Genomic DNA, 14557 nt, shown 5'->3' on the forward strand with positions numbered 1-14557 from the left:
TAGCACATACAGCGTGAACGTCGTGTTCACCCACTCTCGGAGCAGGGAAAGGAGCACCGCCCGCCGACAGCTGCTTCTCACACGGTCCGCAACCCTCGCTCGAGGCGCTGCGCGCGCGCTCCCCGCTTCCTCGTCTCTCGGCGCAACCCCCGCTCTTGCGCAAGCCCTCATTGTTATCTGTCAGCGGAGCTGGCCTAGCGACTCCTGCGCTCGTGTTTTCATTTTGGCACCGCCGCTCGGCGATTTCTTCACTTAGCGCTCGAGCCGTGCCCGCCGATAGCGGCGTGAACGAGCTGATATCTCCGTCCGTCTTGCACCCCTCGTGGCGAGCGGGGCGGGGACCTCTTCTTGGCAGCGGCCGCCCCTCTCGCTTGTCCATCGCAGCGGGTGACCTCGACTTCGGCCCAGCCGGACGATCGAGTCGCCTGACGGACCGTTTGCTGCCTGTGTACTTTATCTGCAAATAGAGCCGCTGCTCTGCTTGCGCGCTTGCAGGTTCTGCGCCTGCATCACACTTGGTGATGTGATTCGCGCGCCGCGGCTGTCGCACTTTTCTGCAGCAACAGTGTATTTATGACGCCTTCTAAAAGGACGCGTCACCGTTAACAACAATCTTGTTTATTGCGGGCACGTACCTTTGCCGGGTCTATAAAGGAGATTGTGTTGTTGCTACTGTCATTCACTGGAGGGGGGCCAGCACGTCTGTCCTGCAGAAAGAGCACTTGGCTTATTGCGACCTTGAACGATATGACACGCCATTTGCATCTAATAGTCTCGCGACACCTCGAAAGTCACGTAGCGACATTTCTAGAGGCAAGACCAAAGAGCCTGACCTTGATCCGATCAAACTCCTTAATAAAAATGGCTGTGGCTTAGGTAAGGTTAAGCCCAGGATGCGAAGCATACTAGCCTTTATTTTAGTTGTTGAACCACTGTTTAGCTTGGTGAACTGCTGTTGCTTGGCTATATTTGGTTCGGCTAGACGAAGAAACAACTCATGCGTTACTCTGCTTCGCCTTGGACGCCCCGCATTGGACGCGGTGAGCGTCGAGGAACGCAGCGTTCGGCGCTGCAACGAAATGTGCGCCTGAGCAAGCGACGCACGCCTGAGCCTTAGAAACAGCTCGTTTCTAAGGCAACACCGCATTCACTAGAAGCATCGTACTCGTGGCTCAGTGGTAGCGTCTCCGTCTCACACTTCGGAGACCCTGGTTCGATTCCCACCCAGCCCATCTTGCAATTGTTGAGCCAAAGCCACTTCTCCTCTGTCGTGACGTCACGGTGTCACGTGGTATTCAAGGCGACACCGCCGCGCCTGAGGAGCTGGGTTGAGCTCTCGTAATATGCTTCGTATAAAAACACTGCAATGTAAGGACTAGTACACGACGGTTTGAATGCTCTTACATCTGTTACCATATTACTGTCATGCTGATATCAGTGCAGTTGCAGCAACGCTTTCCTTCTGTTCTCGTCCAGTCTTCTTTGCTTCGGGTCAACCGTGCACTTGTCGTCAGCTACAGGCGAAGTGCCTCGAGCGGCCAGTCGCGCTCCAATATTACGTGCGTTCGCGGGCTCCTTTCACGCTCGGAAAAACACTTTCATGTGGCACGTATTGAGCAACATAAATATGGGGAGTTTTTCATCTTGCTCTACAATTTTCTCATTGACACTTTTCATCTAAGTATAATATTTGAAAAGTTGATTACCTAATGAACACTAACTATATAATTAGGCGGAATGCTAAAAATAATCTGAGTATCTCCAAGCGCCAGCAAACAACATTATCTTGGTTCTGTCCAGCTACGTCGCATTTGTATATATTTAAATGTTGGCGCGTGATAGTTGGGATACCTTGTATAGAGAGAGACAACCAAGTACAAATTGTATGGGAAGGCCCAAAATGTAATGAAGTTGTGAATATTCACCAAGGACTAATAAAGCAAGGATATTCTCTGTCTCCATTGTTGTTCACACTTTATGTTAAGGGCATAGAAGGACGACTGGAAAACTGTGAGTTAGACTTTGATTTATCATACATGCGTAATGGACAAATGGTGCAACAGAAGTTCCCCGGACCACATAGCGGACGACATAGTATGCGGGCGACATAGTGCTACTACTAGCAGACAATGCAAGATATTTACAGGCACTTGGCGAATATGTGCGGTAACGCAGCGACAAATCTAGGCCTTGAAGGGACTGACAACCGATTGTCAATATATATATCAAAACGTTTATTTAAAAGAGAAAAAAAATTGCAGAAAGCGAGTGGGTGGAGCCCCTAGTCCAGGGCCCCACTGGCTTGAGCGGTCCGCCATGCTTGGTCGAGAAGCGCTAGTTGCATCTCCCGATCCTCGCTGGCGAGCCAAGTCTCCCACTGCTCCCTTCCGGAAAGTTTGCCGGCTATTTTTGGAGTATTAATTTTGGGTGGCCTGTTCTGGCAGTCCCACGTAATGTGGGTGATTGTCAAGGTACACGTTTTTTTAGTGCAATGGAGAGCTTACCGGTCCGAGTGTGTAATCAAGAAGTGTTAACGCGGAAGATGCCGTGGGGCATTTCTTATCGAACATTTTCGATCTGCAGTGAAGATGTAGTCGTTCACCGGAGGCATGCTGAAAACGGTGATAGGTGAGAGCGATAGCGATTATACGCCGGCATTAGTGGGAGGCAGACGACAAGTGATTACGAATTGGATTAGTAAATTTTTAACTAACCGGTACCGATTTGTAATTAGTAATGAATTTTCTTCTCCGCGATCACTAGTTGAATGCGGAGTACCGCAGGGCTCTGTATTGGGACCAATTTTATTCCTGCTATACGTCAACGGCATCAGCATTAATATTAAATCTAAAATAAGACTATTTGCAGATGATTGCTTAATTTATAGACGAATAATTAACTCTTTCGACACTGACATTTTGCAATCTGACTTCGCGAAAGTTACCGACTGATGTAAACAGTGGCAAATGGAAATAAATGTTTCAAAAACTAAGGCTGTAGCTTTCACTAGATCTAGCAACCCAAGGGTTACCCGTTACATGATGGACGGCATTAGTATTGCACATGCGCAAACAATAAAATACTTGGGAATTCGTTTATCTTCAAACGTTTGGCTACATTAGGCGTAACCTTTACTCGGCAAACAAGTCCACTAAATTATTAGCCTATACTAAACTGGTTCGTTCGAAAATGGAGTACGCGTCTTTTATTTGGAATCCTCATCAGTCGTACCTCATAAACAAGCACGAGTCAGTCGAAAGCAAAGCAGCCCGCTTCATCACGAAAAATTACCCACGAACTTCTAGCATCACTAACATAAAAATATCTAAATCTCCCCTCGCTAGAAAATCGAAGGCTGATAGGACTGCTTTCCCATTTCCACAAGCTGTATCACTGCGGGTCGTCTTTCAGCGCATGCCACATCAGGCCCGCCCATCGTATCTTGCCGCGCCTTGATCATCCCTTTAAAGTGCAGCCCGTTCTTGCGCGCACTAGCTTCTTGAATCACTCGCCCCTCTTTCTCGCGATATATCGCTGGAATATGTTACCAAATGAAATCGTATCAGCTCTAAGCCATGATAATTTCCTAGCAAAACTAAAACACTATTTTAACGTACCAACATAGTATTTTCTTGCTCATTTGTTATAGGCATCACTGTGTTATTGCGCGCTTTTTTCTTATTTTATCTTATTTTACTTTTTTTTCCTCACCATATTTTGATGTTCCTTGCGCAAATGGTTTTGTTCTAGGTTAGCACAGAGTCACTTGTACTGCATAAATTTTTCTCCGCTTGTGCTTTGCATTGTTTCATGCAGTATCTGCTGGTATGTATACGTTTTTAGCAAGCATTTTTCCTTGTATGAAGGGACCAAGTTACATTGATGTTGTGTAACACCCATTTTAAATCTATATGTATCTTCAACCTTTAGGACGTGTCGTTGTAATATTGCTCCTACTGTCTTTTATTGTTTTTAACTGTTTTTCCGCTTGTGTCTTTTTTATTGTAGCATGCATTATCTGTTTAAATACATATACTGTACCTATCATTAATTTATTGTAACTCCCCTATGTAATGCCCGCATGGGCCTTCAGAGTACTTGAATAAAAAAGAAGTGTGACCGCAGCATGATTTTGTTTATCAAGTCGATTTTCCTGCGATTCATGTTTTCGGAATCGTTAATTTTTTTTTCTGAGATAATAGCTGCGTGTTTTCGTGGTATCCTGTCCAACGGCTTTGGTATTTAACCAGTCAAAACGAAATCAATCGGATCGAAAACGAAATGGCGCCTTTGCAGGTGAGATGAAGTTCAGGGCGTTGGCGTAGCCACGCGTGCGTTTTGTTGTCCGAAGCATAGAATAATGCTTATTAAGTGTCGAACAATATACCAGCTGAAATTTTACGCAATAATTATACTATACTTATTAGCAGTCGACTAACTACAGTAATCTCATGGAATACACCCGAAGTACCAATATTTAACCGTCAGGTCTCGCCACTTACTGGTTTTTGAGACATTCTTTACAAGTTAAAAATTATAATTTCTTTTTAAATAGCGAACAACGTGCTGGATTCCATCACTATAAATCATGGTAATTTCATTTCCATCAAGGTCTTACAAGACATTCTCGCCACTTCTCAGTCCCTTTAAATCTAGCACAGAGAAATCGGGAGTTATGATCTTTAATGAAGAAACGAGTAATTACGAGGTGTCAATTCAACAGCTAGTCGTACCCATAGTCAATCAATAATAGTGTCTCGGCGTATACATAAACGAAGAATCCAGCAAGATATCCTGAGAATAAAGGGAAAGCGGAATGCACGAATGATGAAACACAGGACACTTTGCGGCCACAATAAATAGGAGGAGGTATATGGAAAGTAGTAATGGTGCCATCGCTAACCTTTGAAAATGTCATTCTGTGCTTCAGATCGGATATCTTGTCGGGGTTGGAAGTTAACGAAAGATCGGTATGGCTTGACGAGCTCACGGCAAAACCACAAATGAGGCAGTGCATGGTGACATGGGTTGGGCCTCGTCTGAAGTCGGGGAAGTGCAGAGCAATATTAGTTTTGAAAAAAGAAAGATCAGGAACATGGATCGAAATAAATGGGCGGCTAAAGTGCACAATTATCTATACATGAAAAGCGTAAACACAGAATGTCGGAAGAGGCCAAGAAAATTGGCGACCATGTACAGGGTCATTGAAAGTGTAAGTAGACAACTAGGAGTCATCAGAAAGAAAGTGAGAGAAACATAGACAGTGAATTGGATGTAAAGAATGGAAACAAAAAGTTCGGCAGCGTGTTGCGCTCCTGCAGCACGTGAAGGCGAAAGCCTGCTGCAGCATAGGTAATGCGCCGTCTCGCTTCATCGCGCTGCTGCTTTCGCAGTTCGGCTTCTCCGGCTTGGTTTCGGCGCTTAGGTGCGGCTTGGCGCGCTCGTATAGCGGGGTCAGGCTCACGCCAACGACGTTTCTCTTCGACTTTGCATTGCATCCTCTCAACCGGGAATTGAAACATACGTGGTTCTGTGTGTTGTACGGGTGATTTCAATGAATGTATGCACTGTTCGCTTCACTTTGGTGAGCGCGTGTAGCCTCAGCCTTGTGGGGGTATGAGCTACTGGATTATTTGCTTGCTTATGGGGGTGTGAGCTATTGAGATGGTCACGTGGTTTTTTGTACCGCTCGACTAGACGCCGCGTTTCTTTACGTTGGATGCGGGATTGCAATGAATGTACGCATTGTGCGCTTCACTTTGCTGGGTGCTTGTAGCCACTGCGTTACGAGAGGTATGAGTCATTGTGTTTTTCGCTTGCTTAAGGGGGGTATCATCCATTGCTGATTATGACATTTTTGTAGCTTTGGAGCGGACGACGTCTCTGACGCGACTCTCCTGCTCTCGGGGCCACTGTCTTGTGGACTTGTGCTGCTCCAGCCCTGGCCTCACTCCGAAAGGAACTTCGAATGCTCTTGCAGCGAGGCTGGGATAGCTTGAGAGCCATAGTCCAAGCAGAGCGGTGGGAAATGGAAATGTGGTGCAGTGGAAATGTCTTCCGTAGGCATCTTTCAAGAAGGAGCACAACTCGTTCTTCCATAGTTGATCAAAGCGATGAGATCATAGTTCATTCACCAGATAGAGTTCTTGCACTGGCGAGGTTGTTTTACGTGAGCGTGTATACCGAACCAGCTGCCACTCCAGCTATCTTTCCATTTGTTTCACCAACTGAGCCGCAAGGAAGTTAGTGACTCTGCCATAGTCGAGGACGAGCTCGTTTCGGCCTTTAAGTCTATGGCGCATAATCGGGGTACAGGATCCGATGGTTTGACTGTTGAATTTTATATGAAGTTTTGGAAACTGTAAGAGAAGCTGTTCACATCATTGATGAAGTCTGCTGCACATTTCGTTAGTGCGAGTGAAGGTTGCTCAGTGAAGGAACCTTGCCAGCCTCTCAAAAAGAGGGGCTGATCACTCTCCTTTGCAAGGATGAGTCGAGAAGCGCCGATCTGCGAGCGTGGCGTCCAATCACACTTTTGAACTGCGACTAAAAGCTCGTAGCAAAGTGTGTATGCGACTCACTCCAGTGCTTAGCACTGTTTTGGGTCCATACCAGGTATGTTGTATCCAGGGGGCTTTCCACTCAGCTTCACGGTTTAGCAGTAAGGAACCTTCTCCTGTGGGCTAATGCCAGGAAACGTTTAGGTATTCTCTGCTCCTTTGATCAGGAGAAGGCTTTCGATATCATTAGCCACAGGCTCCTGTACCAGGTTTTGGATGAGGCTGGCTTTGGCGTAGGTGTTCGGCGAATGCTTCAAGCTTTGTATTCTCGACCGACTACTGCTGTTCTCCTACAGGATCGCGTCTCGGAGGCTTTTGTTGTGGGTCGTGGTGTACGGCAGGCAGATCCTCGCTCGCCTGCTCTCAACGTACTCGCTTTTGAACCGCTTCTGCAGAGGTTGTCCTGTGACAGTAGAGTTGGTAGATTCGTACTCCCACGAGCTTCCCTTCTAGTTGCACTTTTTGCCTATGCGGACGACTTGTCTATTGTCGTCCCGGACGAGGTATCAGCTTGCACCATCCTGGATGTCATGGACAGTTACTGCAGGGCGAGTGGTGCAAGGTCGAATAGGTCGAAAAGTGCAGCCATCTACTTGAATTCTACTCCATCCAATCCGCAGCCCATTCATGGTCTACCCGTGAAAACGCGGTGGCGAATTCTAGGTTTCCACTTTGATCCAGACTGTCTCTCTCCTGAAAAACTGGCAGCAAGCTAAGGAGCAGGTTGAAACCAGGATTCAAGAATTCAGCGCGTTGTCGTGTCCATTGACAGCTCGAGCAAATTATTCGCTCACTTCTGTTATCCTTTCTCACGTACGTTGCATGTGTGTCTCTTATCCCAACCCGAAACAAGTTTACCTTGGAGAGTGTCCTCTTTTGTTTTCTTTGGAAAGGCACCACTGGCTGTGTAGTTCGGCAGTTGCTTAAGTTGCCCAAGGATAAGGGAGGACTCGGAATTCCTGACCTGGGCATTGTGGCTACTGCACTACATGTCACGTGGACCCAGGTCGATTTTAACTGCGATTTGCTCCGGACTCGAAACTTAACTTCCTTTCTTCTTAGTGCTCGACTCCGTTCGATATCGCAAAGCACATTTTCTCACTGTATGCCTCGCTCAGGTTCCCCGTCAGCCATTTATGCAGCAGCTGCCAATTTTCTGGTGCGCCTCCGTCAAGGTTCACCCCGTCATCGATGTAGTTTCAATTCCACTCCAAGAACTAGTTGATATCCTCACCCAAGGTCTCCTCCCGCATTGCCAAAGGTACGATCTGTCTATCCACAGGCCAAGCTGGAAGGTCATTACGGCCAGTTTCTTCGACGCCAGGCGAGCTACGTTCATGTACCGCCTGGCGCGAGGGTGTCTGCCGTTGAGTCACAGGCGCTCCACAGCCAGCCCGGCTCGTGGAGTGTGTCCTTTTTGTGGTGGACGTGAGGATACGGTCCATATCTTTTCGCAGTGTTTGCTTCCCGCAGCTCTTCTTCAATGGATAACTCGTCTTTTTAGTCTCCCAGGAGTTCAATCAGACTGTTTGTTTCTTGTACCCTTTGCCTGAGCAGGCGATCACCTGTTCGTGCTTCTTGGCGAGTGCTCATACCAAGTTTGGTTAGCACGCTATGATGCGGTTTTCGGGGGGCGGGCACCGGGCCTTCACGATGTGCTTGCGAAAGCGCGGGAGGAGGTCTGGTTCCATCTCACCCGGGAGCGGGATCACTTGGGCGAGAAGTTTCTCGAAGTGGGGGCTCGCCCTGCCGTTATTTTTGACGAGTCAAGTGGAAATTTTCTCTCCATTAACTTATGATGCATGCCCCTAAGGTCGCTTGACTCGCCCTTGTGTGCCAGTCGTGTTTGGCTCAGTGAAACCCAGAGCCAGAACCGGTGGAACTTCAGCGAGGCACACATTGAGCAAATGTGTTTTGCGATATCAAACCGATTCGAATACTAAGAAAAAAGGAAGCCAAGCTTCGCGTCCGGAGCACATCCGAGTTAAAAGCCACCTGAGTCCACCTAACATGTAATGCAGTAGCCACAATGATCAAGTCAGGAATTCCGAGTTCTCCCTTAACCTTGCGCAACTTAAGCACCTGACGAGCTGCACAATCAGTGGTGCCTTTCCAAAGAAAATGAAAGAGGACACTCTCCAAGGTAAGCTTGTTCCCGGTTGGAACAAGAGACACATGCAACGTACGTGAGAAAGGAAAACGGAAGTGAGCGAAGAATTGTTGTTCGAGCTATCAATTCACGACAACGCGCCCTCGTGTGGTCGCGCTGCACTGCCGACGGCTTTGGTGGTCTGCGTAGTTCTATGAATTGACCTCTTCTACGTTAAGGCAATTCGAGGGGTTCTCGGACTCAAGTAATTTATGACCCACTTGGCTGTTTGTGTGGTGAGAGCGGCAGCTCAGTTCGTGCTGCTCCACAGCAGCCCCTTGCTCGGAAAGGGCCGTTGGCTTGAACCAAAGGCCCCCCCGCCCAATCAACCCGGGTAGAAGGGGGGTGCCGGGTCAATGCACTGAATGATGTTGGGTTGATGAGTGCATGTAAATTGTGGGACACGCCCCTTCGGGTTCCAAGTCCTCTTCCCATCTCACAACGGCGCCACTAGAGGCTATCTTCTATCTGCACTTATTGTATAAAGCCTTTCGTTTCCTCTTCGTCTGCTCCAAGAGTCCATCCCTCGTTCTCCACCCCGAAGTCACTACTGTCGATGGCAAGCTGTCGGATTCAACGTCCGATAACGCTCACTACACCGCTCAACGGCACCCACGATATCGACCGGCGTCAGATATTTCGATGGTATGAGTGCCCGACGTTTGCCTTTCACATCGCCAGACCTCTGTCGCACAACTAAATGCTAAGGGCATCTGCTCAAGTATTTTGAAGGAAGATGCAGCTGTTTGTCTTACGTCGCTTCAAGCCTTGCATAGATTTCCGGCTTCAGAAGCAAAGCTAATTTAGAGGCAAAACCGGAGACGAGCCGTCAGATCACGATAGAGAAGCTCAGGATACAGCATCTTCTTGACGTTTGTCAGGAGACGAGCATTTGGTTATGAAATTCTTGAAGTTATGAGATCACAAAATGTAACTGAGCAGGAAGTCGAAGAGGTTCGGGAGAAATTCTCGAAAAAAAAAATGTGCGTGAGGAGGCAGAAAAGAAAGAAAGGCGCGAACAGCGAGATCGTTCCAGATAACTGGAAATCGGGCAAACGAGAATCAGCTCGGCGCGTTCAAGTCCCGTTTCTGGCGGATACGATACGCCTAATTGAGAATACAGGACCTGATGTTACCGTACAGGATAGGCGGTGATATCGTGAATTTCGAACGTACGTGTGAAAAGATATACGCTGGACGAAAGCCTTTTGTCCCAAAAACTTCTTTCCGTTGTTCCAGGAGAGGCTGCGTAAGTTCTCGCCCGTTTGTCTAAAGAGGACTACGAGAACTATAGGAAGGTCAAAGCCGCGATTCTTTGCAAATATCGCCTCCAGGCCGAGGCACTTCGACAGCGGTTTAGACAGGCAAAAAGGGGCAGCGAGTCGCACACTGTCTTTGCGTACGAGCTAAAATCGAACTTAAAAGAGCTGCTCAAAAGTGCAGAAGTATATGGCAACCACGACAAGGTGCTTGAATGCATAGCACTAGAGCAGTTTTACCGAGTTCTTCCAGAAGAAGTGGTACTTTGGCTGCAGGACAGGCTCCCATAGGTAGACCTCGAGAAGGCAGCACAGCTCGCGGAGGAATATTACACGTGCCGAAACTACTATGAAAAACCTATTCAGAAAGACAGGTTAGGCAAAAATAACTATTCTTTAAAGCCGCTTTCCTCTCGCAACACTTTGTGCAAGGGGCAAACCGCGTTCGTGAGCATTAGTCAGTCAGCGAAAATCTGAAGCTGCTCCAACCATAGATGCAGGATATCGGGGGAAACGGGAAAATATGCAGGGCACTTCGCGATTTAGCCGCCACCATGGATGTTATTCACCCGTCATGTGTTTCCCCCGGGGACTACACAGCGAATAGCGCCTGGATCAGACATATCGCAGAAGAGCCGAGTGCGTGCTTGCCAGTTGCCAGGGTAACCCCCGAGAGCGTTTTCGGAAGGTTGCGAACGGAGGCAGCAATGAGCCCAAGTTTACCCGAACACTTTTCTTATCTTTCTTCGAACAAATCGGGGCAGCTTTTGGAAAAGGGTTGGTTATTGTCAACCAGCATTGCTTGCATGGCATTAACGCGATGGCGGTCACATGTCCTCAAAATAGCTTGAAAGCTCATCTTCAAACGAGGAAACAACTCGCAGTGCAACGTCCTCACAGCGGCATCCCAGGCCGGGACATACGGCTGATGAGAAGCAGAGGTCCCAGACTTGCGAAAAATCAATACCCGGATCAGCGACAGAAGGTGAGGAGCCTTTCGATACGCGGGAAAACGGGGCACCTTGGGACGAAGTAGAAGGGTTACTGCTTAGTCCCGCATCTCTTGCTGGGAGCAGCTTAGTAAGCTTGACGAAGAGGCGCTTATCGTGGCTCAGAAAAGTGACCCTTCGCTAACTGTTCTGGAGGCTAATGGGAATAAAGGAGTAGCCCGAAAGAACACCTCGTTCTACACTAGGTACCGGAAATGTCAGGAATCCAAGGGTCGTCGATGCAGCCAACTTCTCGTGCCATAAAATACCCACCGCAGTTTTTGGAGTTAGCTCATGGGAATGTTTGGGCGGGTCACCTCGGTCTCAAGAATACAAAGGCTTGGCTAGCGCCGGAATTCTACTGGCCGCGATGCTGAAAAGAGGTTGAAACGCTAATTCGGTCGTGTGACGCATGTCAGCGAGTTGGTAAATCCAATGACAAGTGGAAGGCCCCGATGAAATGCGTTCCCATTATTACAGAATCGTCCCGAAAGCTTGTCATAGATGTGGTAGGACCCCTCCCTGAATCGCGTTCAGGTTGCCGATATATATTGACCATACTGTGTGTGGGAACAATGTTTCCCGAGACAATTCCACTTAAAGAACTAAACTTCCCGTGCATTGTTGATGCACTATTTTCCACATTCGTCCGTGTTGGCTTCGCGGTGGAGATTCGAAGTGACAACGGGAGCGTGTCTACTAGTTGCTTGGCAACAACGTTCTTTGAACGCTGCGGAATAAAGATAAGTGACAGCTATATTTATAATTCCCAGTCGTAACCTGCTGAGCGGATGCATTCCGCACTTAAGCGGATATTGAGGGCACTTTGTTTTGAGCACGCCGAAGAGTGGGATGCTTGCATCCCGGCAGAACTCTTCGCAGTATGGTCAACTCCACACTAGAGCACTGGGCTTAGCCCCGCCGAGCTAGTTTACGGGCGTAACCCGAGGTCACCATTGAGCTTGCTGAAAGACGCTTGGGAGGTTTATCAAGGACACCCACGTGTGGTCAACTACGTGTTAGACCTGCTGGAAAGAGCGTCACAAACAACGAGCTTGTAGAAGAAAATATGAAAGTTGCTCAGAGCTCAGCAAAGACTTGTTAACGATATGCCACCACGGAAGCGCACGTTCCACATTGGCAACTAGGTAATATGGCTAAGAAAGTGCACGAAGAACAAGATGGTTGTTTAATGGGAATGGCCTGCTAAAGTAGTGTCGAGGCTGTCCGACACGAACTACGCGGTAAAACTCGGCGGAAAGCAAAACAAAATTTAGCATAGCAACATCTCAGTGTCTTTTCCGATCTTACCGATTATATAACCAAACATAAACTTAACTGTTGTAAAATGTTACTTGCTGGTGATTTCAACACCCCTGGCATAGATTGGCCAACGCTATCTGCTGGTGGCCGTCACAAAGCCATTTGTGATTACTTGATTAACATGTCTATTTCTTTCGATCTGACGCAAATTGTGAATTCCGCAACCCGAGAAAGCTCAATTTTAGATCTTGTTTTCATAAATGAGCAACTTAGACAAAATGGTTATGATAGTACCATCGTTGAAGGCCTCTCGGACCATAAAGGGGTCATTGTTTATTTGAATTTAGCAACTATGCCTAAGCGCCCCTCACATCAGACAGTATTGAACTTTGAACGTGCTGATGACAACTCCATAACTGAGTTGCTCGCATGCTCTTTTGATGAATTTTCGAGTTGCGTAAACCATTCCTCTGTTAACGTGTTAGTGAACCGTTTTTACTCAATTGTCAATCAATGTATAACTGATTACATTCCAACCAAGTGTATAAAGCGCAATCCCAAGCACCCTTGGTACACACGTGAAATTATACACCTAATTCGTCGCATCAGGCGTCTGCGCAAACAACCCTATGCAAACAATCCAATGAAAGCTTCAGTATTGACCACACTTAAAAACAACTTAAAATCTGCTATGTCAAATGCGAAAAGTTTCTATTTTAATAGCACCTTGTCATACTTCATTAAAAACAAGCCATCAAAGTTCTGGCGAACCATCAGTCCACCAAGTGAGAGCTCTCCTTCATTCATAATTGCTAATCAACCATGCTCAGATAATCTTAGCATTACTGAAGCTTTCAATAATTACTTTAAATCAGTGTTCACCTGTGATGATGGACGCACCCCCACGTTTTGCACTACTCTTTCGTCATCACCTTTTCCTAGTATGGCAATCACTTCAGCTGGTGTACACAATCTTATACTCAAGATCGATACTATGAAAAGTACTGGGCCAGATAATATTCCAGATATGTTTTTACGGCGATATTCTGAATGGAGCTCTCGGTACTTATCCCTAATTTTTTCGAAATCTGTAGAATCATCCACTGTTCCAATACTCTGGAAATGTGCTAAAGTTGTTCCAATTCACAAAGACGGTAATAAGCAGGAAATATCTAACTACAGACCTATTTCTTTAATATCAACATCTTGTAAACTATTGGAACACATTATTCATAAATATATCATTGAGTACTTATCTGAACATAATCTTCTTTCGCATGCTCAGCATGGCTTCCGTTCCGGATTCTCCACGGTAACACAACTTCTAGAATTCTCCCATGATATTGCATCCACACTTAACCTTAGAGGACAACTTGATGCCATTTTTATTGATTACAGTAAAGCTTTTGACACAGTGTGCCATAAAAAGCTTCTCATTAAACTCAAGGCAATAATTCATGATTATAAATTACTAGGTTGGATACAGGACTACCTAAGTACAAGAACTCAGTTTGTTGCATTTAACAATGTTCACTCATCTCGTGTCAATGTTACATCCGGTGTACCACAGGGGTCTGTCTTGGGTCCTTTGCTGTTTGTAGTCTATGTAAATGATGTCGTTGAAGTAACCGCGGGCACTTCTGTCAAAATAAGACTATATGCTGATGACTGTGTCCTTTATTCTAGTATAAGTAGTAATCATGATCAGTTAGAGCTGAATGAAGTCTTCACCCGTTTTTGCGAATGGAGCAGAACATGGCAAATGTCACTTAATTTTAAGAAAACCGTATCAATGACTTTTTCGAATAAAAAACAACCATTACAATTTACATATTTTAATGAAGCGCACAAGCTTGCAAGCGTCCACACGTTTAAATACCTTGGTGTTACTTTCTCCCCTGATCTAAAATGGCATGCTCACATTAACTGTATAACCAACAAGGCGTTGAGAAAACTGGGTTATCTTAAAAGAACCTTACGAGATGCAACTAAAGAATGTAAATTAACGGCATTCAGATCACTAATAAGGCCTCTACTTGAATACGCGTCGGTAGTGTGGTCGCCACATCATTCCAAAGACATAGACATGCTTGAGTCTATTCAGAAAAAGGCCATAAGGTTTATATATAATCGTTATGACCGCCATTTCTCACCGACATCGCATGCTAGCAAGCTACTACTAAAGCCACTGGCCCATAGACGTACTTGTGACCGTGTTGTTCTGCTACATAAAATTGCTCATGGGAAAACTTATGTCAATGCGCCTATTGTTTTCACTAACCCTTCTTCTCGGCCCACCAGAAGAAGTCATCATCTTAACATTGTTCCTTTGAATGC

General features: G+C 46.5%; 1 protein-coding gene across 2 annotated transcripts in view; it reads left to right on the top strand.

The window, feature by feature from the left end:
- The window catches only part of LOC135907037 (uncharacterized), a 101940-nt gene that overhangs the window by 70756 nt on the left and 16627 nt on the right, over positions 1–14557 (top strand). The window lies entirely within an intron of this gene.

Source organism: Dermacentor albipictus, chromosome 1 (genome assembly GCF_038994185.2).
Source record: "Dermacentor albipictus isolate Rhodes 1998 colony chromosome 1, USDA_Dalb.pri_finalv2, whole genome shotgun sequence".
Classification (NCBI taxonomy): Eukaryota; Metazoa; Arthropoda; class Arachnida; order Ixodida; family Ixodidae; genus Dermacentor; species Dermacentor albipictus.